This window comes from Dryobates pubescens, chromosome 1 (assembly GCF_014839835.1).
Source record: "Dryobates pubescens isolate bDryPub1 chromosome 1, bDryPub1.pri, whole genome shotgun sequence".
In the NCBI taxonomy this organism is placed as follows: domain Eukaryota; kingdom Metazoa; phylum Chordata; class Aves; order Piciformes; family Picidae; genus Dryobates; species Dryobates pubescens.
Window position 1 is genome coordinate 57,308,508 of NC_071612.1, and position 22,522 is coordinate 57,331,029.

Below are 22,522 nucleotides of genomic sequence, written 5' to 3' on the forward strand. Positions count from 1 at the left end.
ATACCTGATGAAAATAATCATCCATAACTTTAAAATACAATGTCACAGTGAAACAAATGTAAAGTCTATGAAATCTTATGAATTACTTTCCATTAAAAAAGAACAGTGATCTTCTTTCCAACATTGCCATAACATTAGCTTGCTCTTTGCCTCATCTCTAGCACAGTAAGGAATCAAGTAAATTGATAATATGCTAACTGCCATCCTCCATAAATATATTCTGAAATATTCCCACTAAGAAATGCCACTTTCAAAGTTACAGAATTAAGAGAATTGTAACCCCTTTTCCATGCATTGTTTTTGTTTTGTTGTTTGTGGGCTTTTTAAAATATCTGTCTACAGTTGTAATATAAATAAGAGCATTTGAAAATATTTCAGTATAATTCCTTGCAAAAAGATGTGCAGGCTAACACATTATCCTCCCATAAGAAAAGTTAGTGAATGTGACTTTTTAAAATCCCTTTTTTTTTCATCTGTGGGATTTTTCTATTAAAAAAAAAAAAAGTTTAGAAAAAAGAATTTTTCTAAAAGTAAAATGCCAGTTCATAATTCTTGCTGTTTGCTACTTCTAATTCCTTTTCACTTCCCTCTCTGCTAACTACGTCAAGAGCTCAAACCAACGTATCCATGTGGCCTTAATACGTTCTCCACTACCTCTCCTTCACCTGTATCAGACTCTCACTTTTATCCTTTAAAGATAGCACTTGTCCCAGTAATTTCATGTACTGTTACCACCCACTATTACTTAGAACCAGCTGTTCCTTTTTCTCTTTCTTCACTTTTTTTCTCTTGCTTTTCTGCACATTATAATAATGGTCAGAGCAAAAGCAAAGTAAAAGTTCAGCTGCTTTTGTCAGTTTTCTGTCTCACACAATGTCTTTTTGACTCTTCCCTTCACACTCTTACCTTTTGTCAGTACCTCATTGTCTACATTTAGCCTGTATCCAGGGCTAAACTTTATAACTCAGTGACCCCTCCCCAGCAAAGAAGGGGAATCAGGAAAAAGAGAAACCCAAAGGTTGAAAGGAAAATTAATTTAATCAAACAGGCAAACTAAACCAAATACAAATACTAAGTATAAAAAGCTATTCTCAGCCCAGTGTATGTACAGCAGTTAAAATAAACAGGGAAGTAGCCAGGGAAAGCCAAACTCTCATCCTCAGCAAACTTCCCCCTTTGTACTGAGTGTGATGTTTATGGTATGAGATAAACCTGTGAGTCAGCAGCCCCATCGTTTGCCCCCACCCTGCTTAAGTTCCTGGTTGACTCAAATGGCCTGTATATCATGGCTGGCCTATGATGCTATCGTAGTATAAACCACAACACCCAGTGGTCTACTCTTCATTCATCTTTCAGAGGAGCCAAAGACTGTACCTTTTCACCTTCTCCTTATTCATCCCACTCTGTGAATCCTCTGCCTGAGATTCATAAAACATAGTCTTCTGTTCATTTGTTTGACTAATCCTAGATTTTCTTGTCCTGTTTTTGTATCACTCTTAAATTGCCATGAGCCCAACTCTTCTTTGATTCAGTCATTCATTCTCTAATCCAGTCAAATTCTCTGCTTCCGAAGATGTGAACACACTCTAATATACTTCGTCAGGTTTATAATCTGGCTCTCACCATGACTCACTTTGAGATGACAGTCCATAACAGATTTGAGTCTTTCAGGGACAAAGTCTTCCATTAAGTGGACAAGTGATAAATAAGCAAGGGTTACACATTACCAACTGGTAAGTGCTAAACTCATCAAAACTAAGGAAAAGCAGCTGCTGAGCTGCTCACTCAGTGGTAGTTTGTCACCCTTCCTCATTGCAAGGACATTGTTCCCATAAATGACAGAGGTTCCCACAAAAAACTTGGTCCATCGCTTTTGCCTCATTTTAACCACAGGCTAGAAGCTGACTAAGAATAATGCCTGCATTTTTTCCTCTTCTGTAAAAGCATGTAAGAAATTCCAATTTCTGATAGTCTTCCACTCATTTCACAGCAAATCTAGAAGCTGGGTTTTGATACCAAGTTCACTGCTGTAAAATGAAATTAATTAGTTAAAGGAAATGTAACTTAAAAGCAGTAAAGAACACAAGTGTAGGTGAGAGAACTATGCTTACAGAGGTTCTCTTTGCACACTTGAAGATTCTGCAACCAAAACTCTTTGCAGAAAATTCTTTGCAGAATTTTGTTTGGAGATAGAGGCCAGTTGGATTCAGCAGGGAAAAGCATATATAGCATACTTTGACGTAGGAATAATTTAATCCTGAATAGTCATTTTTCAACCTGCTCAGCTGTTCTAGGGAGAAAAATCATAAAGGTTTGTTCTCTGTCCCTAGTATGCTATTACATATGTACAGGCATGTATTCTGGGATCATCAAATCAATTGAAATAAAATACTAATTTTGTTGGGACACAGCTGCACTATATGTACAACAGACAGAGAACTGGTGTTTTTTTTCACCTGTAGGAAGCTCCTGCTGCAATAAAACATCTGTAGTCTAAATAAAGATCTTAGAAATAAGAAGGAAAATAAAAATCAATCCCTTCCACTCCAAATGTGACTTTTGGAGACAATTTGTAATGTTCTAAGGGCTCCTTTTAACACCCTGGCTCTCCTGGTTGTGTTGCTCAGATTCCCCACAATCATGCTCTCATTTACAGACCTGACATGACCGATTTCACCAGAGAAGTTATGCGTTATTGGATGGCAGGAGATAAATCCATCAAAGGGTGTAACAAATAAATAAGAACTTGTTTGAAAGGTGGCATTATCCTGCTATTTCTATCAGAAAGTGTGAGCAAATAGCCCAGAGTTTACCGTATTTATAAAGAGGAAGAGTGTTTGGGAATACTTTTTTTTTTTAAACTCTTTTTTAAGGTTGTCTCTTTAATCTAGAGTTGCAGCAGTGGTTTTGGGGTGTTTTTTTATTAAATGGTAGGTTTTATCAGGAATACAGTAAAACATTTTACCAAGTTATCTTCTTCACATAAGTCACTTGAAACTAGAAGGCTGGAAATTCTTTTCCGCTCTAGTATCCGCAGTCACAAATGGATGGCAGCTTCACTCTTGTTGCCTCTCCCCTGCAGAACAGGTATATAAGAATATGTATATTGCCATACAGAGAGCACACATACATTAGGCAAACTATTTTCTTTATCTTTTTTTTTCAATAGGTGCTTCATTATATGTTCTAAATATTTTTGCCTATATACGCTATAAGAGTAACTCAGTGTAAATACACAGGATAGTATCATATCTAGTAAATGCAAATTTCAGAAGTAACAACTAAACAATGATGCAGATTATCTTTAAGATGGCTGTTTATTACATTAACTTTAAAATACTCTGCTAGGCTTTTGTCCAGACAGTTTGAAATAGTACTTTATTTCCCCAAAGATTTTGTTTCTCTATAAGAGGCTCAACACACTCCCCTGCACCCCAAGCAAACCAAGTCTACTTTAGCACAAACTATGCTGTGCTTATCATAGAACAATTTTCTCTTTCTATACTTAGGATTCATATACCTTGCCTTGTCCTAATGACAAACTGTCTTGGTTTTGCTGGGACAAACATGGGCTGTAGGCTATTAGCAGCTCTGAGTCAGCCAGGACAGCTGACTTGATCTGACTCATAGCTGTATCCCATGATGTGAGCTTCACACTCATTATAAGGGAGGAAGTTCAGTAGAGCTTCCTGTTTTGGCTCCTCCTCACCTTTATCCAGTTCTTGAGGCATGCTTTTTGGGGATTGTGGCTGATGCATTTTTGTTCTGTGGTGAGTATAGCTGTATATTTCTTGTATTGGCATATGTTTTAACTTGGCAGGTTTATTGAATTGTTTTCATTTCAACCTGTGGGTCTTTCCTCCTTTTCTGTTTCCTTTCACAGATGGGGAGAGGTCATCAAGTTTATAGTTTAGCCCCAGATACAAGTTGCCTATTAGGCACAAGCCTATCAATACACATTGTTGATAAATCGTTATGTCACTGATGTTTCTTTTGAACCACATCCTTGTGCGGAAAAACTGCAAATAATGTTAACACTGAAAATTTGGTCTTTCTGGAACTCTTAGTGGTCAACTGCTGTATGTTTCTTCAGGAACATACTGTCACTATCTGATATTGGAGAATTATTTTTGACCACATTCTCCTTCTGGGTGGAGTATATCGGTATCACTGAGACATAAAAATGAGTGCAGTTTGTTGTAAAGGGCTTATAATTGTTGCCTCTACAGCTTGTGTAGAGGAAGCGCTTCTGAAATGCCATGGAGTAATTGGAGTAGTGCTTGTAATGTGATTATAGAATCATAGAAACACCTGGTTGGAAAAGACCATAAGACCACTGAATCTAACCAGAACCCAACATCTCCTGGTGCACAGCTGTTAGATCATGTCCCTAGGCCCTTCAGCCAAACACCTTTTAAACATCTTCAGGGGTAGTGATTCCATCTCCCTGGGCCATCTGTTCCAGTTTCCCATGAGCCTTTCCATGAAGAAATTTTTTCTAACAGCTAATCTAAATGTCCCCTGGTGGAACTTGAGGCCATTTCCTTTTGGTCTTGAATATCTTTAGAGAGGGAGACTCCACAACCCCCTGGGCAGCCTGTTCCAGTGTTCTGTCACCCTCACAGTGAAATAATTTTTCCTCCTATTTCCATGGAACTTCCTATGCCTCAACTTCCACCCATTACCCCTTGTCCTGTCACTGGGCATCACCCAATGCACTGGCTTCCAGAAAGACAGATTATACTGCTTACATATAGGTTCTATGTGAACTTATTTATAATGATGTTATATATAATATTACATAATGTCTGGATGACTAGAAAAACTATAGCTATGAGGGACAACTCTGATGAAATTCTGAACCCACTTGTTGCTATATTGATAATGGATGTGGAGAAGCCAAATAGTATCAAAGCTGTGTGTTTTGGTGGCTTTTACAGTTGTAATAGGGATGAAAAATGACAGTTAGGGGAAAATTCTCCTGCAAAATAGGGATCTTTCAAGTTACTTGTGTAGGAGTGTTCTGGGTAACAACACAAAATATTCAATAAGCTATACTTGAACATTAAAAGCTTTAAAAAGTAATTTGAGTCCTTATGTAAATTTCTTAAGGTCCATCTTCCTATGGTCTTCAAATCTGTCAGTGATCATGGTTGTGCTCCATTCTTCTTTTATCTTTTGACCACAAAGACTTCAGATGATATACTATGCCCTTGAAGTTTCAAACAGTATTTTATTTTACAGAAAAATGGGGGGAAATATAAACAAATGTCATTATATTTTGTTTTCTTTATTCTGTTCTCTTTAGCTGCTCTAGTAGAATGAATATTGAACTAGTCTTGAGTGCTGTTTCCTATATTATATCTTATAAATCATTTTAGGAAAAAAAAATCTCTGGTTTTTTCCCCTAGGAAAACTATTGACTGATTTCAAAAGCTCTATGCGCAGTTCTTATCAGGAAAGCAGGAGGTCTTCAAGACAGGTAGGACTTCTTGTGTGTGTAAATGAGTAATTAACAGACACAGATACCTATACCGTCTTCCACAAAAGAAATAAAAGTCGTATTTTTAAGAGACATAGCTAGCATTCAATTCTGTTGCTGTCTGGATAATGTCTGACAAGAGGAGACAGTGCGTATCTACTTAATGTTAAAAGTGAAGAGGTGAAAATAACCCTGCACCTAATCCCATCAGTTACCTGAAGATAAATAAGATGAGAGCCTGAGAATAACTTCCTGCAGCACCATTCGATTTATAGCAATGATAGGTTTTGTTGAAACAATAGCAGGTTTTAGAAGGTTGACAGAAGTGTGACTTTGTTGACATGCTTTTATATTCAGTGAGGAATATTCATGTCTGAAGGTTTGCATCACTGATTATTGTGTGAATGTGGTTATCTGTCTCACAGGTACTTGTGGAAGCTAAGCAGTAATCCCCAGGAAATACCATTGTTTTTATTTAATTAACAATTTTTATTAAGTCTTGTAACCAACTTTGTGCCCATATGGACTTTAAGCCTTCTCAAAGAAATACAATTTTGCATTATTTATACACGTTAATGAAGCCCTTGGCCCAGAAGTCTTTTGTATGTGAATGGATTTCTCTACCCACATGCCCAGATTTATCCCCCAGTTTTTGGATTCTGGCCAGAAATATTCTCCATTCATGAAGGTGGTGAAGATACTTTTTAATAACATCCACCATAAATTTGGGATAAATTATTTTAATCTTCTGCAATTTCCAGTATAAAGCTTGTGATTGATATATGCGTGCATGCAGTGACATTAAGGCACTGCACACTGTATCCAGATCTTGTGAACTCCATGAATTGTTAATTAAATAATTTACTATTTGAATTTTAGACTGGGCAATATTTTCTTTGGTTAGGACAGCAGTTTTCTGATTAATGTTTTTAATTTTAAGCAATGTCTAATATACACAATAATAAAAGCGACAGTTCAGCTTATAATGAGTTAAGGGTGTTTCTGAGAATACTCAAGAGGTTTTTAAGAGACTTCTAAAGTTTATGTTTACAGAACAGAAGCTCACAAATTAACTCAAATACATTTTTCTTGTCTTCTCCTATATTTGCACGTCTCTGGCTTTAATAATGCCAACATCGCATTTATGAATAGTGCTTGCACTTTCAAGGCTGTATTCCAGTTAAAATACTAAAATAACATTAAAAGAGTAAAATAATATTTGCAATTGACTGCCATTATAGGAGAAAAGCAACACATGCAAGGTTATTAATAGTATATAATCATGGAAGTTAATAACAAGAATAATCTATACTGTGGGGGGAGGAATATAACCAATACATCCACACTACCCCTTTTAACTCCCAGAGCTTTGATATATGTCCATGGTACTGCTGCTCATGCACCAAATCCAAAGGTGCCTGTTTGGCCCTGGTTTCCCCCTTTCTCTATTGACCTGCTGTCCTGCACTGGAGAAGGAGCAGGGGTCTTTTTTGCCCTTTTGCAACAGTCTTTAAGTGATGTGTAGGATCTTGTTGTGAGGTGCAGCATAGCATTGTCTTCAAGTATTTATCCTGGCCACACTGTCCAGTTCAAAGAAGAGAGAGATTAATCTCCTGCAGTAAAAAGAAGCTAAAACCAGTTGTCCAATAATTATTCTGTTTAATACAGTTAGGTTCACAAAACCAGCTTTTCAGACACTAGTCCTTTCTCAGCAGAGTTCACAGGCAGTGTCACAAAACAATAGCCTGTGTCAGTAGAGATTGTACCTTCTGACAGTAAATGCATTAACTGTAGGGTGAACAGCAGCTTCCATCCCCATGCAGAGGTAAACACAAATAAACCCCCACTGTGTTTTTTCTACTTTCCCTGGCTGACCTCCACTGTTGTAGCTGAGCTCTCCTCTTGTGATATTTGCCAAGTTATATAAAAAAGATGTGCCTTCTGGCTGAAACGATAAAACATAAAGCCTATTCTCAGGCTGTGGAAGTCTGATGGTTGTGAAACAGCTGGTGGTCTGTCACTGGGCTCCAAAAGGAAGTCTGAAAGATGGAATTGGTGTTATGGCTAGGAGCTTAGGTTTTGGGGTTTCCTCTCCTTTAGAGCAATGTATAGATATTATGATGATGATGATGATGATGATGATGATGTATAGATATAGATATTACAGAAAGAGTGATTGCACATTGGAATGGGCTGCCTGGGGAGGTGGTGGAGTCGCCATCACTGGAGGTTTTCAGGAGGAGACTTGATGGGGTGCTTGGTGCCGTGGGTTAGTTGTTTGGGTGGTGTTTGATTGGTTGATGGGTTGGACGCGGTGATCTTGAAGGTCTCTTCCAACCTGGTTTATTCTATGTATTCTATGTATTCTAAGTTTCTGTCAGATCTATGTATTATATCTACAATGTAGATTTTCTGAATCAGTATGTGTTTAAGAACACAGATTATTTCTTGGAGTGGAACGTTAGAATTGGGTGTTTCCTAGTAATTAAAAGTGGCATTTAACAGAGAAAGGGGGCAATATATTAGAACTTAGCTTTTTAGATATCTGGTATCTGAGGTAGCCTATGCTGCAAATGACTGATCCTACTTGGGGGAGGGGGGTAGAAGAGGAAGAAATTTACTGGGAAAGAAATGGCGTGTAGAGTGCAACTTGATATGAAGATAATAGAAAATGGAATTCTGTGATGCAACCAGCAAGTGGTGAGAAAAATAAAAAGTTCTACTTTCTGAAATAGGAGAGAGCTGTAAAAATTTGAGTGCATCTTAAATGTTACACTTGCTATTTTTGTTTAGTCAGCATAACATGGCTGGTAAACAGTCTCTACAAGTCACTTGATCTGCAGATACACAGAAGGACATGGGGATCCTATATGGAATATATATGAAATGCAAATACCTGTTTAACATTGTGACCTGCAAAATCCCTTTTCAGCCAAGTCAAATTCTGCAGAAACTTCAGTTCTCTTGAGTTTTCTGGTTTCATTTGGGGATTTATTTGTGATATTCCCAACCTTTAGATGTGACATGCTTAACAATCTTAAAACTTGCTTATTCTCCATGTATCTCTAGAAAAAGTTTAATCCAGTGGGTAAACTCAAACCTCAAAATGCAGGTACAGCTGCATCTTTTGTTCAGGGGAGTAATTTCATGATTTGCACATCAGTTTCCTAAGGATAATTGAACTTTAGTTAATCTGTTTCAAAGTTTTATTAGGAACTCACCCATTTTCACATAGGAAAGTGTTGCTACGAATACACTTTTAAGTAGGAGAGAACCTTAAAGCATCACACTGGATTAAGGATTTTCCAATAATATTCTTCCTTTATGGATTGTATGTATTATCATAGTACATCTTGAGAGAGCATGAGTAGGGTTAGGTAATGGGGTCTCTTTCTTCTACCTCGCTGTCTGACTTCATGGACATCTGAGAGTGGCTTATTCTGAGACTCTCTCTTTCCATCCAGCAACTTAAAAGTAGCTAAGAATTTCAACAGTTCCCAGGCAGAGGCTAAAAGATAAATGTATAGATGGTACATTCACAAAAGTAATTCCCAGTAATATTTTTAATCATCCTGTCTAAAAGAAAATAGAAGGGGTTTGGGGTTGTTTTTTTGGTGTTTGTTTGTGGGTTTGGTTTGGTTTGTGGTGGTGGTTGGTTTTTTGGGTTTTTTTAAGCAAACAGTTGGGTATTTTCTACAATTCTTGGATTTTTGTAATGGAAAAAAACACTCAGACTGAATGCCTTGTTGGTCCTGTTTGTATTGTGTTTGCAGCCATTTAACTTGGGGGTCTTGTATTTAATTTATAAAAGAATCTATAATATGATGCATTCCCAGGTTTCTAGCTTCATAGGTGTCATCTAGCTGAAATAGTACAGTAACTATTACAGTTCTACAGATGTATTTCAGGAATTATCTACAGTGTGGGTTATAGAAGATTTCTACAATGCAGGAAATTAAAACCAAAAGAAGGGGAATTCCATGTGTATGTAGAAAATTCTCCTTGTTTCCTTAAAATATTCTTAAGCTGACTTCACTAGTAAAATTGTCGAGGTGAATGTTCATATCCATATTGCGTGCTGTTACTTTTCAAATTAGTAAATACATATGCTTTATAAAATAACATATATGTAGTGCTGGGCAGTTGTAACACTGGCTGGAAAATATTATTTTCATGTACTCTGCACTTGGGGAACGAAACCGGCTAAAAGCCCCATGTAGCGGGCCTGACACCCTCACCAAAAAAGTGAGGCTTCCATAGCTTTGCGTGCCCTGTGAGCAAGAGCTGCCGCAGGCCCTGGGCGGCTTGGCGGGGCGGGCCCAGGATCGGGGCGGGCCAGGAGGTGGGCGGTGGAGATCCGCGGCGGGCTCTGCTGGTGCCTCGCAGAGCGTACTGCTGGGTTTTGGAGGGCTGCGGAGCTGCAGCCCGGGAAGGAAAGGTGGGCTCAGTGTTGGTGCCCTTGCACTCCCGCGTCACGGTTCCGGGCATCCCCGCGCTATCAAAATCCAGGAGCTGTCGCAGCGGAGAGTAGCGTGCGGCACAGCGAGGAGCCTCCTGCCGTCCCTGCAGCCCTGTGTCGCTGCTGCGCCGCATACAGCCGGCGGGGCCAAGCTCTCTGCGGGCGCTGCTTTAGCGCTGAGGGTGTTTGCCTCCGTGCGTTGCTCATCTGAAGTCACGCATGCTTAAGCTTGAAAACACCGAGTTAGATACTTTTCTAGCTAAAACTGGCAAAACTACTGGACTGTTGCAGATAGGATTGTGCAAAGTCCTGGGAAGACTGTAGTCACTACATTATTCTGCCCTGTGTTTCTACTTAAGGTCACTAACAATGTAGACGAGACATCTGCAGGGAATATTCAGTTTTTGCAGTGTAGAGCTTGGCATATTAAGTTATATAACAAATGAGAGGAGAGAGGACATGCTCTGCTGCAGGAGGGTGTGAATAGGAGGGTCTGGAATGCTTAAAGCTGTGTGTTCCTCTCAGCAGTCCATCGTACAGTATGAGATGCCGTCTGCAGAGACGACGGGCAGGCAGTTAAGGCAGTATATGTCCTGACATACACCCTCCTGACATACACTGCCTTAACTGCCTGCCTGATGTCTCTGCAGACAGCATCTCATATTGTACATAAATGTCTCAGGAAGACTGAACACGAGGCAATCATCAAAGCCCTTCAAGTATTTCCAGAGGGAAATGCTAATAGGTAGACAAAAACATTATGTGAAGTATAGCTGAAAATAAGCATGTTTTATCAAGAGAGTCATAATAATGATTTGCATCTGTATAAATTGTAGCCAGTTTAAACACACATGAACAGAATGAACTTCGATTGTTGTGAATACAGAACACGTTCTCATTTATATTACTTGATTGAAAATCATTATTACTTGGTCTATAATTGCCATAATTTATCACATTGTTAAGATTTGCTAGTAATATGGTGCTATTTGTCTACAGTTCGACTCTAATTGCACAAAATTAATTATTCACTTTGCTCAATTGCTAATTGCCTTTAACATACACTTAAATATGAAAATACCATTGCAAAAAGAATAGAAAAATAAGTTTCTTATATCAGTTTTAACTGTGCTTTCTTAGAACAAGGGAGTAAAACAGTGGATCATGACTTTGTAAATGATGGAAAAATTCCAATGCTTAGTTTCTGTGCACTCAAGTGCGCTTCAGAGCTCTGTAATCTGGTAAATTGCAGTGTATGAGGTATTACATAGGAAGAATAAACAAACATATCCAGTTTGAAATATCAATAATCTTACTGTTTGAAAACAGTTTTTATTGTCTTGAGATTGAAAGAGGGAAGGCCCCAACCCTGGCACAACACTCTTTACTAATAAACGACTGGTTTATGGCACAGTCAGCTCCATGATTTTGCCCTTTCATCTGAACAGGTCTTGTGCAGCTATAGAGAAAGCAAAACACTTCATACTTGATCAGTGCATCAGCATGAAGAAATAAGAGTTTGTACAATTTAACTTCAAATTACAGCTTTAAACACAATTTATAACACCGTGCTTAGAGTCAAGTAATAGTCTAAGCAGAAGAAAATTATAGCACCAAAACAGGAATTGTTTTCCTGAAATCAACTATCCCTAGAACTCAGAAGTGTTTCACAATCAGGTAATCCTTATCACAGTATAACTAAGGTTGGAAGAGACCCCAAGGATCAAGTCCAACCTGTCTCCACAGACCTCATGACTAGACCATGGCACCAAGTGCCACGTCCAGTCTCCTCTTGAACACCTCCAGGGACGGTGACTCCACCACCTCCCTGGGCAGCCCATTCCAATGAAATACTGATATATCTACTGAAATACTCACAATATCTATTATAACAAATACCTGTTACTAGTGGTGCATATGTATGCATATATTTCTGGATCTGCAGCTTGGGGTAAGCTTGGGTGTCTATCCAGTCTAGCTTTAGTATAATTAGGTTACATTACATGTCTTGGGTATTACTAAGAAAGTCTGATGGGGGGGGGGGGGTGTGTGGAAGACAAAGTTGGGGTTCTTCATTAGCTTAATTTTTTTATTTTTAATGAATATATATTTTCTAATAAGTGTTTTGAGAGCAAAACTAATTGGAGAAAATACTTTAATGAATTTATAAATGGACAAGAACAAACTCAACCTCAAAGATGGCTGCAGCTTGCTTAGGATTCAGAATGCCATCCCATTTTCATTCTCAATATGAATTGAGATTGTATTGTGCACTACCTAAATGATTTTCCTCAGCTTTTTAAAAGGCAGTATGTATTAATATTTTAAACTGAAGTAATTGCTTCTTGTTCAGCAATGGGTTTCATTTATGAGTGTTTATCCCTAGCAAATGGAAAGTATGGTTAATCTATGTTAAAAATGGATTCTTTAAATAGCTCTAATTACATTCTGTTTATATTTGTATGTTTTAGACACTTAAGATTTAATCAGTAGCAGTTCTAACAAACCATAATGGTTTTAAATTATTGTTATTGATGGTTCAATGAGAAAATAAATGAATTTTCTACTATAATACATGGTAAATAAAAGATGGACCAACATGAAAAAGATAAATTATATATTCTATAATTTGATTTTTATATTAGAAACAGACAGAATGGAAGGAAACACACACCAAAAAAAAAAAAAAAAAAGGAATGCAACAACTTCAATTTCTCATTTCACTTATACAGATTCCTTATGTTTGTTAGTCTGAATCAAACATTTTTCATGTTTGTTAGTCTGAATCAAAAGTTTATGGTATTGGTCTGTTAACTTCATTATGCACCAATTGTAACAGTTTGTTACTAGGTACTGGCACTTTTAAATGCTATGCACTCCACATTGTATCTTTGAAGCTAGATTTTCAGCGTCAAATGAAATTACTATTAGCAATGATGCAATATTGAAGAGATCAGGTACAAATTATTACAGAAGCCTCTATTTTACTGTCTTGCATAAACATCACACAAGTAAGGAAATGAGTTCTCGGATAAACAGAACTGTTCACATCGAAAGAAAGATGTGGTGTAAAGTACATAGTAGAAGGAAATGGCAATCTTAAATCTTCCTTTAGCTCAACCTATCTGGATAATGTTTAAGAACTGACTGAAAAGTAATTCTTAGGCTGAATATCTTATGAAATATAGGTGTGTTTTTTAAGGTGACCTAATTATAAAAATATTTTCACATCAAATACTTTAAAGTGCAGTATTAAAATACACCAAATGCTGAAAGGAAAGAAAGTCTCAATTCTTTTAACCAAAAAGTAATGAGTCCAAAATTAAAATGAGTCTGGATTATGTTGGTGTTCTATATCTGTAGATGTTCAGGATAGAGTTCTGTTCTTCAGGGTAATGCTGCAACTGAAACCTGGTTACTTAAACACATGGAGTCAGATTCTCTGGTTGGCTTTGCAGTGTTCTTGTGATTTCTGGAAACAGGTTAGAGGCTATTTCAGTATCTGTTTGTCTGGCGTTGCTCCAAAAGGTTGGGCTGTTCAGGATTATCAGAATATCCTGCCAAGAAATGCCTGACATGCTATGTGTGATCCCAGGAAGATGAGGATGAGTAGGCATGGTGTGCCAGCTCCAGATCAACAGAATTCTTCCATAAGGGGAGTCAGCAGAGTTGTATTTCCATTTTTTTAAATATTTCATGCCTTTTTTTAATATATGTAACTGAATTCTATCAGTCTAAAAACGGGCAGCGGTGCTATGCATTTGTTAAATGCTTTCAACCAATTTTCTGTTGACAGTCCTGCAGACACTTTGCAGAGTTGTGCATTTCCATCTGTTTTTCTCCCACCTCCTCGATACCTTTGAAACACGAGCGCTTCAGCTAAATTTAACAGGGGCTAGAGGTCTCAAAAATAATTATGTTCTCACAAGGTCCATGAAAAGAGAACACTAAAATCTCTGAGTGCCCTGATAGTAAGAAAACTGACAACAGGAGATCAATCCTAGTTAGATACTGGAGAACTGTGTTGGGTGGGAAGCATTGGAAACATCTTAACTGTAGGAAACCTTCAGAATTTGCACCTTCTTAAACAGCTAAATCAGCTACAAGTCAGTTTGGGTTTTTTTCTGGTACTTCATAGTTAGTATTTTAAGAACAGGTAGAGGAAAGGAGTATCTCTGAATTAGTTAATGGTTAACGCTAGGCTCTTCAGTGGTTACATTGAGAACATTCTTTGAAATATGCACTCTTACAATCTGTAGAATCATTCTGCTTCTATTGTAGTTACACTGTGTACTCAGACATTAAATGGAATAGCTCCTTTCTCCCTGTTAAGCTTATTTAATTGGAAAAAATTAACAAGGTTTAATAAAATCTAGCTTCGAATTAACTGATTAAAGCTGAGACTCTAAATATATGCCATTTCCCTCTGTGGTTCAGATAATCTTCTTTTCTTATCAGATCTGAAGTTGTTCAAGGCCTTACAGAGATTTCCAAGCTACTAGCAGAATATAAAATTAATTTACGCAAATCTATTTTTATTTAATTTCCCCTAATAAAATTACAAGGTTCTGATTGTCAAGTAAGGGTTTGCCGTTGTGTATATGAATAATCTCAGTTTTCTTACTGCAAGTTGTCTGTGGCAGGGAATCATCTCCTGTTAAAAGTACTGTCAGAAGGTTAAATAATGTAGGTTTAGATATTTAGGGCTTTCTTATTATCTCACAGAAAAGATTAAAAGGCAGTAGTACTGAAATCATTACACTGTGTCCTCTTAGCCTGTTGGCAGAGTGATTTTTACTTACTATGAAGAAAAAAGATTCCCTTACAAAGATTACAATGGTTGTACAGCTGGTAGAGCTCAGCTTTGCTCATGTAAATATTCATGGAAGACTACAACATTGTGTATGCTGCTTAAATTTAGTTTTGAATCTGATTTCCGGATATGTAAAATAGATGCCAACATCTCCCAAATGTGAAAGCCTCAACTGTGCTCAAATGCGGTTTCAGAAATTCCTTCATCTTTTAGACCTCAGATGTTTTTCTGTAATAGTGAAAGTAAAAGCTTCCAAACTTTAAAGCCAGACATGGAATGTGAAAGGTTTGGCCAGGGAGACGTTGGCCAATAAAATGGTGGAAGCTAACCTAGTCTCTGGAAAACTAGAACAGCATAAAAATAGGACAAATCTATGGAATCAGAAGTGACTATTAATGGCTTCTACTGGAGGCAGAGTGTTAGACTGGGTCAAGCATTGTTCTAACACATTGTGCCTGATTTTATATGATGCTTCCTGGTAAGTATCTCAAAGTCTGTTGTTTTTCATTTTGCTTCCTGAATAACTAGTGACATACATTCCAGATATCCTTACAGAAGATGAAATCAGGAATTTAAACCTATTGTGAATGCCTTAAACAACAGTTTTTCATTATTTGAGATGTGGTCTTTATAAAGCTGTTCATGTTGTAACTGTTCAGTGTTGTGCAAATAGTTGATAGCCTCATAAAAAGGAAAAACTGATTGGTATTGAATTGAGATGTTTGGTTTGACTTAAGTCCTTGCTGGACAGTTGCTCTTGATTGTCAAAGCCATACAATCCTTTCTTAGAAATTTTCTATTGAACATTGGGTCAAGTACCCTGCTATAGGTAATATTTGTTTTTCCAACAAAGCCAAGGTATAGTCTTTAAAGCCTTAGAGGAAGCATAGCAGTCATTGGACACTACTCAGGAAAAAATATAAAGTCTTGATTAAAATTAAAGGCCTGAACCCTGGGAAATGTATCAAGAGAAAAATTCCTTGAATCTTCTGATAATAGGAAGGCATGCTAGTGGCCTCATGGAAAAAAAAGATGTGACAAAGAACTTGCAGCTTGAGTCATGTATACCTTTGAGCCTATTTTCTGTGAACAGAAAATAGCCTGTTAACAGGCTAAAATTAACAGATACCATACTTGACTATTCCTCTGTGTACTTGTATCCCTGCCTAGATGAGGTTTAGTATATTTATTTATTTATTTTAAGTGATGATTGCTTTTTTCACCTTTATTTACTTAAAACAAACTCTGTACCCAAGGTCATATTTCAAAGTTTCTCCTCTGTGCCATTGGCCTTAATGACCAATGCTCATGGATTCTGTATTGAGTCATGTGATGACACCTTCCCATACTGATGTTTCTTGAGCCCATGTTGGAAGATACATTAGTTCACTATAGATTTCACACAGAAGATCAAATAGATTTAAATTTATTCATACGCCCTATGAATCTGGTGGTGTTTTTCTCTTTTGTTTTGCAAATATGATATTTGCTTTCCAGTCCCCCAGCTTGAATAGATTTTGCACTTCAAGAAAAGCAGAGGAAAACAAAACAGTACCCCTTACCACTTAGTTCTGATGCTTCCTTTTTTGTTTTGTTTTTGTTGCTGCTCTTTTAGTTTGCTCCGCCATAGAATCAAGTCTTTCATCACTGAGATATGTTTCTAACAACTCCTCATTTTGGCTGAACAGACTCTGCCAGAATTATTTGCCTTTTAAAATAGTTAATTGCATAAAGTTAGTATTTCTTGCCATATTTGCTTGCATTCATCAAATTCAGAGTGAAAAATGTTATAAGACAAAGACTTATTTTAGCATTTTAGAAAGCTGTTCGGATAGTGCATCGGTAACATCTCAGCAGGTGAAGGTCCCATATGATTCCACCATTCAAGAGAACTTCTTTCATATGTGAATAATTCTAAAACCCATTTAATCCACCACATTATGGTGGTCAATTTGGGGCATCTGTGCTGATGAAAATTACTTTTGATTGTGCCTAAATGGCTTTTACATGCACTACTCCATGTAGGTTTATTCTCCAGTTCAAAGAGAGGTAAAATAGAGTCCATTTTCTGGATAGGGCTTTTTTCTTGGCTAGTTAATCAGCATTTCTGTGTCTTCTGTTGAATTAGCTGGCTTGTAATAGCCAATTTAGAAATATTCCTAAATGGTTCTTGATGTTTAGCTTTTAAAAATTAGATCAGTGGCATTTTTTTTATTAGTTTTTCTGTGGTACATATTAACATGTAGCTTTGCTTTAATAAACAATCCATTGTATGCATGTTGCCTCAAATAAGCATGTGCAGAAAACTTATTCACTGGCCAGATTATTTGTTAGATCCTGTATTAGAAATGGGCTGCATGAGGAGATTGTTCTGCAAGGGCAGTGTCCATTAGACCTTACATTGTTCCTCACTTCCTAAACTCTAAAATTCACCATTCCAACTGGTTTTCAGTGTGCCAGCCATCTGGGTGTGAACTGAATTGCTTTCTCAGCCAAAAGCTAAATTATAAAATGACTGTTAGGATTAAACCCTGGGTGACTACCTGATAGAATCATGCAGTCTGTCTTAACTGATGGATTTAGCTGATATCACTCAAAAAAGGGAAAGGGGGTAAGGGTGGAGAGGCGAAGGTAGATTTAAGTTTAATTTCCAGGTTTAGTTATCTAGTAGTAATTCTCACACTCTTCCACTAGAAGATTCTTACAGTCTCTCAGGCTTCTAAACAAATCATTGTTCTGATTGCCACTATGTAGGAACTGAAAAGAGAGAAAAAAGAGTTGGTGATGCCTCTTAGAAACACAGTAGAAGAACTGATAGTGCTATGTCACTCTTCAGTTAATATTTTAGGTATTAAGATACTAAGTATTGCAAATTAATTATCTGTGCGTTCAATTGTTCCAGAAATTTTAAGCTGACTTTAAAGATGAACATTTTATGATGTAATGACATCTAGATGGTGTGAAGAAAAAAAAAAATCATGGAAATGCTAGCTTTGAGGAAAAGATGAAATACAAAAATGCTCAGACAAGTATAGAGGGATAATAAGGCAATCAAAAATAGAAGGTGGAGTAGGTGTTCATGTTTAAAACTGAAAATTTACTTCCAAGAATGCCAATAGAAAATGAAGCCTTAAGGGCATGTCTTGTTTAAACTAAATTCAGAAAGTAAGCTTCAAAGAAGGTTTTTAGACATCTGCAGATCAGAAATTTTCTCCTGAAAACAGGTTAAGAGCCAGTCTCAGTTCAGAAAACTTATTACTAATATAAAATTATGCAATCCGTTATTAAATTAAATTATCCCAAGGTAATATATCCCAAAGACAACATAAAGTTGTCCAAGTCAGAAATCAGATTCATCTACTGGCTGGTTTGCAACAGCTGGCTTTTTGCTTTTTCTCTTTTAAAGTATAAGCTCATATCTGATAGTCTTTTTATCTCTAAGGTGTCTGTCATCTTACTTCCTTGTACTGTAATTAAGGGAAGGTGGGTAATACTGTCCCAACAATTGTGCCTTATAATTACTAAGGTAATAAGTGTGTTATTACATCTCTTAATATAGTCCTGTATCGATTTCTATATTATCTGAAGCTAAGCAATGGATGCAGATCCCCTGAAAAATTGAGGTTTAAATCAGAGCTTCCCAGACCTTTATCTTTCTGCTTCTATCCTCTAGTGATAGATTCTGCACCATGACTGAGGATTTGATACCTTGGAGAACATGAAGATCTGGATATCTCCACTGTGCAATCCTTCATCTCAAATTACCATTTTCCTTTCATTACCCTATTTTTCAGAACTTCCCTTCCAGGGTGTTAGCCATATCTGCATCTCAAGAGCAGCTGCCAAAAATCCCCTTTTCTAGTTCCTGGATGCTGATTTAGGCATTTGGCCATATATTGTGATCTGCCTTACACATTTGGCCACATTGCATGATCTTCCTTAATTCGAAACACATTTAGTGTTCTGACACTGAGGGTTTCTTATAGACAAGTCAGGTTTAAACAGTAAACCAAATATTTCTACACAGTGGCATTTACTTCAGTTTTACTAAAGGCACTATAGATGCCTCAGTACAGATTAACAGGTAGGCTAATCTGGTTTACTGTGGATTTTTTTTTTTTTATTATTATTTATTATGAAATGATTTTAATTTATGAAATAAAAGTTTGTCAAGTCATCCATTTCCTAATGGCATGAGAGGTGTGGAAACACAATTTTGTTTCATCTCAAAACAATTATGTGATAAAAACAGAAGTATTTGTATTCTTTTAAATCTCCATTATCTGCCCAGCTGTGGATATTTTCCTGAATGGCTTTGTTTCAGGCAAATAGGTGAATGCTGTATCAATATTGTGTCGTCTGAAAACAGTGGAAAGTTACACAAATGATTTCAAATTCTTCTTTTTATACTTGAAATTGATTTTATTAGGCATTTATCACAGGGTAAAACAGTATCGAGTCACAGAAATTCACCTAATTTATTGCTAGTTCACATAAGCTTTTGATTACTGAAATAAGCTCACCTTCACACCAGACACCTCACTTCTCTTTCTTCATCTCTAATGCTTCACACCACAGTCCCTTCAGTGAGGCAGCCTGTGGTTCTGGAGGTAGATACGAAGCCTCAGTGTTTCTTACTCCTTTCACCTGCTCTGGCTTTAATTCCTTCATGAGCTGCAGACCTTTAGGGGCCATCTCTCTGCTCCATCAGGGTTTCCTCTACAAAACACAGGGTCATCTTCTATATGTCTTGCCCTGCTTGGTTGTCTGCTGCCCCCAGAAGTTACCACCCTTTCCTAAACGTTTTCACAGAGGTGTCACATACTCCAGTGATGGGATCCAGCTTTGTCTTGTGGTCGGTTTTGTCCATGACAGTGCTGTCAGGAATGAGTGGCACCTGGAGCAGAGCATGCCTGACCTTTCTTCCATATATGTTGTTCTAACAACCCCTACTAGCAACACAGCATTTTAGTCAATATATAAGGTGCACATTATCAAAATTTTGGATTGGCTTACTCCATTATGGCCAGTTTTCAGAAGAGCAGAAGCAGCCTTGTGGCAGTTAGTAACTAATTAGAAATGTGATCTTTAGAAAGCCTTTTGTTAACACAGTTCTTCAATTTTAATATTTAAATAACTTGTGCTTCCAAAGCATCACCTCTCACAAGAGAAACAAATAAGAATTTTTATTCTCATTAATCCTTACCTCATCAATTAGCAGGGTATAACAAGCACATTAATCATTTGTTGTAGGTTATTTATTCATGCTTCTGGATGTGTTAACAAATATGGAAAATTCTCTACTTGTATTACTACTACGGTGTGCAGAAAGCAGTTTGTGGTAGTTGCTCTTTAATGTTTTCTGCCCATCGTTCACTGCTTAAATGAATGAGACAAACTTGATGCCTAAATATCTCATGTCACTCTTTTGGATAAAAGGACTCTACCTATGAACTCATGCTATCTGGGTTTTGTTTTCTGAATGAGATGAAGTGAAAATTCTAACCCGTTGCTAGTTTTGCGAGGGGAAGAGGGTGAAGAGCCAAGGTATGTTGGGGGTCCCAGAGCTGGACACAGCACTCCAGGTGAGAGCAACAGAATCACCTCTCGGTCTGCTGTCCACGCATCTTTAGATGCAGCCCCAGGGTATTATTTGCCTTCTGGGTTGTGAGTACATTCAGATGATGTTGTACCATTGTAGGTTGCACACTTCATTAAAAAGGAAGCCAGTGTTTATTACTGTGGGGGAAAAAAAAAAAAAAAAAGCCCCACAAAATTAAAAGCAGGTCATATATTTTAATTTATACAGACTGATGGTGAGGATTTCCCTGAAGCAGATTCTAAAAATTTTTGGGCTTACTTTTTAGTTCTGGTTAATTTTCACATTTGTCTCCCTGTGTGGGAATCTAGGTCAAGTACAAGTATTTCCAAATCAGCTTAAGATGACAGGAGGAGCAATTTCATTCATACTATGTGATAAAATTGAGTACTGCAGTCTTACAATGACCAGTTTATTTTTTTTAGTGTATTTGTCAGCATTTGTATTTCCTGCTTTTTTGGGGCTTTGCCCAGTGTTCACAGTATGATACAAAAATCATGAAGATCTGGAGGCATGATTAATGTGAGGAAAAAGTTGGGTGTTTGAAAATTGGTGTTGGGATCAGACGGAGAGGTGTCAGCCATAAAATGGCGTAAGAACACAAGTGTAACCTCTGAACTGAACTTGACATAGTGTTACCAAGTAATTAAGTCTGGTAGTACAGTCACCTCTCTTTTAAATTCTAGAGATACTATGTTGCCAGGCTAATGTGTTATCTCACTACTGCTGCTTCTAAACATCTGGGGTTTTTTGAAGACAATTTGTGCTGTTCATCTCTTACTGGACATAGAAACTCTTGCTTTTCTCACACCCTTCCACAAGGCAGGTATAGCCTTCCCCTTTTAGAAGGAGAATTAATGAAGAAATCTGTGAATGACAGTAGAAGATGGTTTCTGTCTTTTATGTTTCTAGCACATCCTCACATATATACTGTACTTTGGTGGTCCCCTCCAGCCCTACTGGATATCCTGAGGTGTACAACCCTCTTCCAGAGTACCTGAAGTGTTTGAAGATGGGAAGCTTAAAGATTTAAAGAAACCAAGCCAGACAACATAGTCACTGTAACTAGAAATGCTTGAGAGGCAGGAAGAAAATAATGAGGAAGAAAATGTCAGCTACTAAAGAAAGAACATTTTCTCCTGCCATCCTCCACAGATGTAGCATTGAACTCTTTCCTGCTACCTGCAAAGTTGAATTATAAATATTTGGGATATGAGGAAGTGAACAGTTGTGCCACTGAAAGTAATACAAAAGAAGCAGAAAACTTGTAATTATCTCATACGTTTTTGCAATACTTTATTAAATTTAACAAAAACTTAACAAAAATATAAATCAATAACCTACAGAGGAGAGCAAGGTAATCCACTTCATTACTGAATAATGTACCATACACAATTATTAGGTATGAAGGGACAAGCCTTTCCACTCATAGTGAATAACAGTCAGTGAACTGTACAAGGCTTAGTATCCTTTTGGTGACATCCCTGATACAAGCCCCAAGTAAGCAGCACACCTCTCTGCAAAGTGTCAGGTCAGCAGATAGGTACTTCCATATCTCTCAGAAGGGCGCTCTGCTGCTTGCTGCAGTAGGTCCTCCAACTGGGTACTTCTGCAGGTACATCTGCTGCATGTCCCTGCTCCAGGAGGTACTTTCTGCAGTTTGAGATCTTGCACTGCAATTTCCTCCTTCATTACCTTTATTAATGGAGGCATCAGCCACCACTGGGGTTTGTGGTGCAGACCCCCCATGAGCCTCTGCTTTCAGGTGAGTGTTCACTGTTCTGTCTGGAGAGACAGGCAGGATGAGTGCCCTTGACTGGTGCAGATTGTGCCTACTTGCTGGGTCATGTGTACTTCAAGACTCTTCACTTGGCCTGTGGAATGCTCCCCCCTCCATGCAAAGAGCTGCACCATGCCCTGTTTGCCTGCTTTGGTCACTGGCACACCCTAGGGTGCTTTTAAGAGCCATGGGGTGGTTGCATGCTCTGGCAGCACACAGGTCTTGTCATCATCTCCTGGGAGAGCTGACAGGTCTCTGCACTGCCCTGTTATTTACCTGCCTCAGGAAAAACTGGTGTGTGCTGGGATCTGCTGCTCTGCTGCACGCCAGGCTGGCTTCAGAGCAGCTCCCTGCAGTGGTCAGCAGCTTCCCTTGGTGCTTGGATCAAA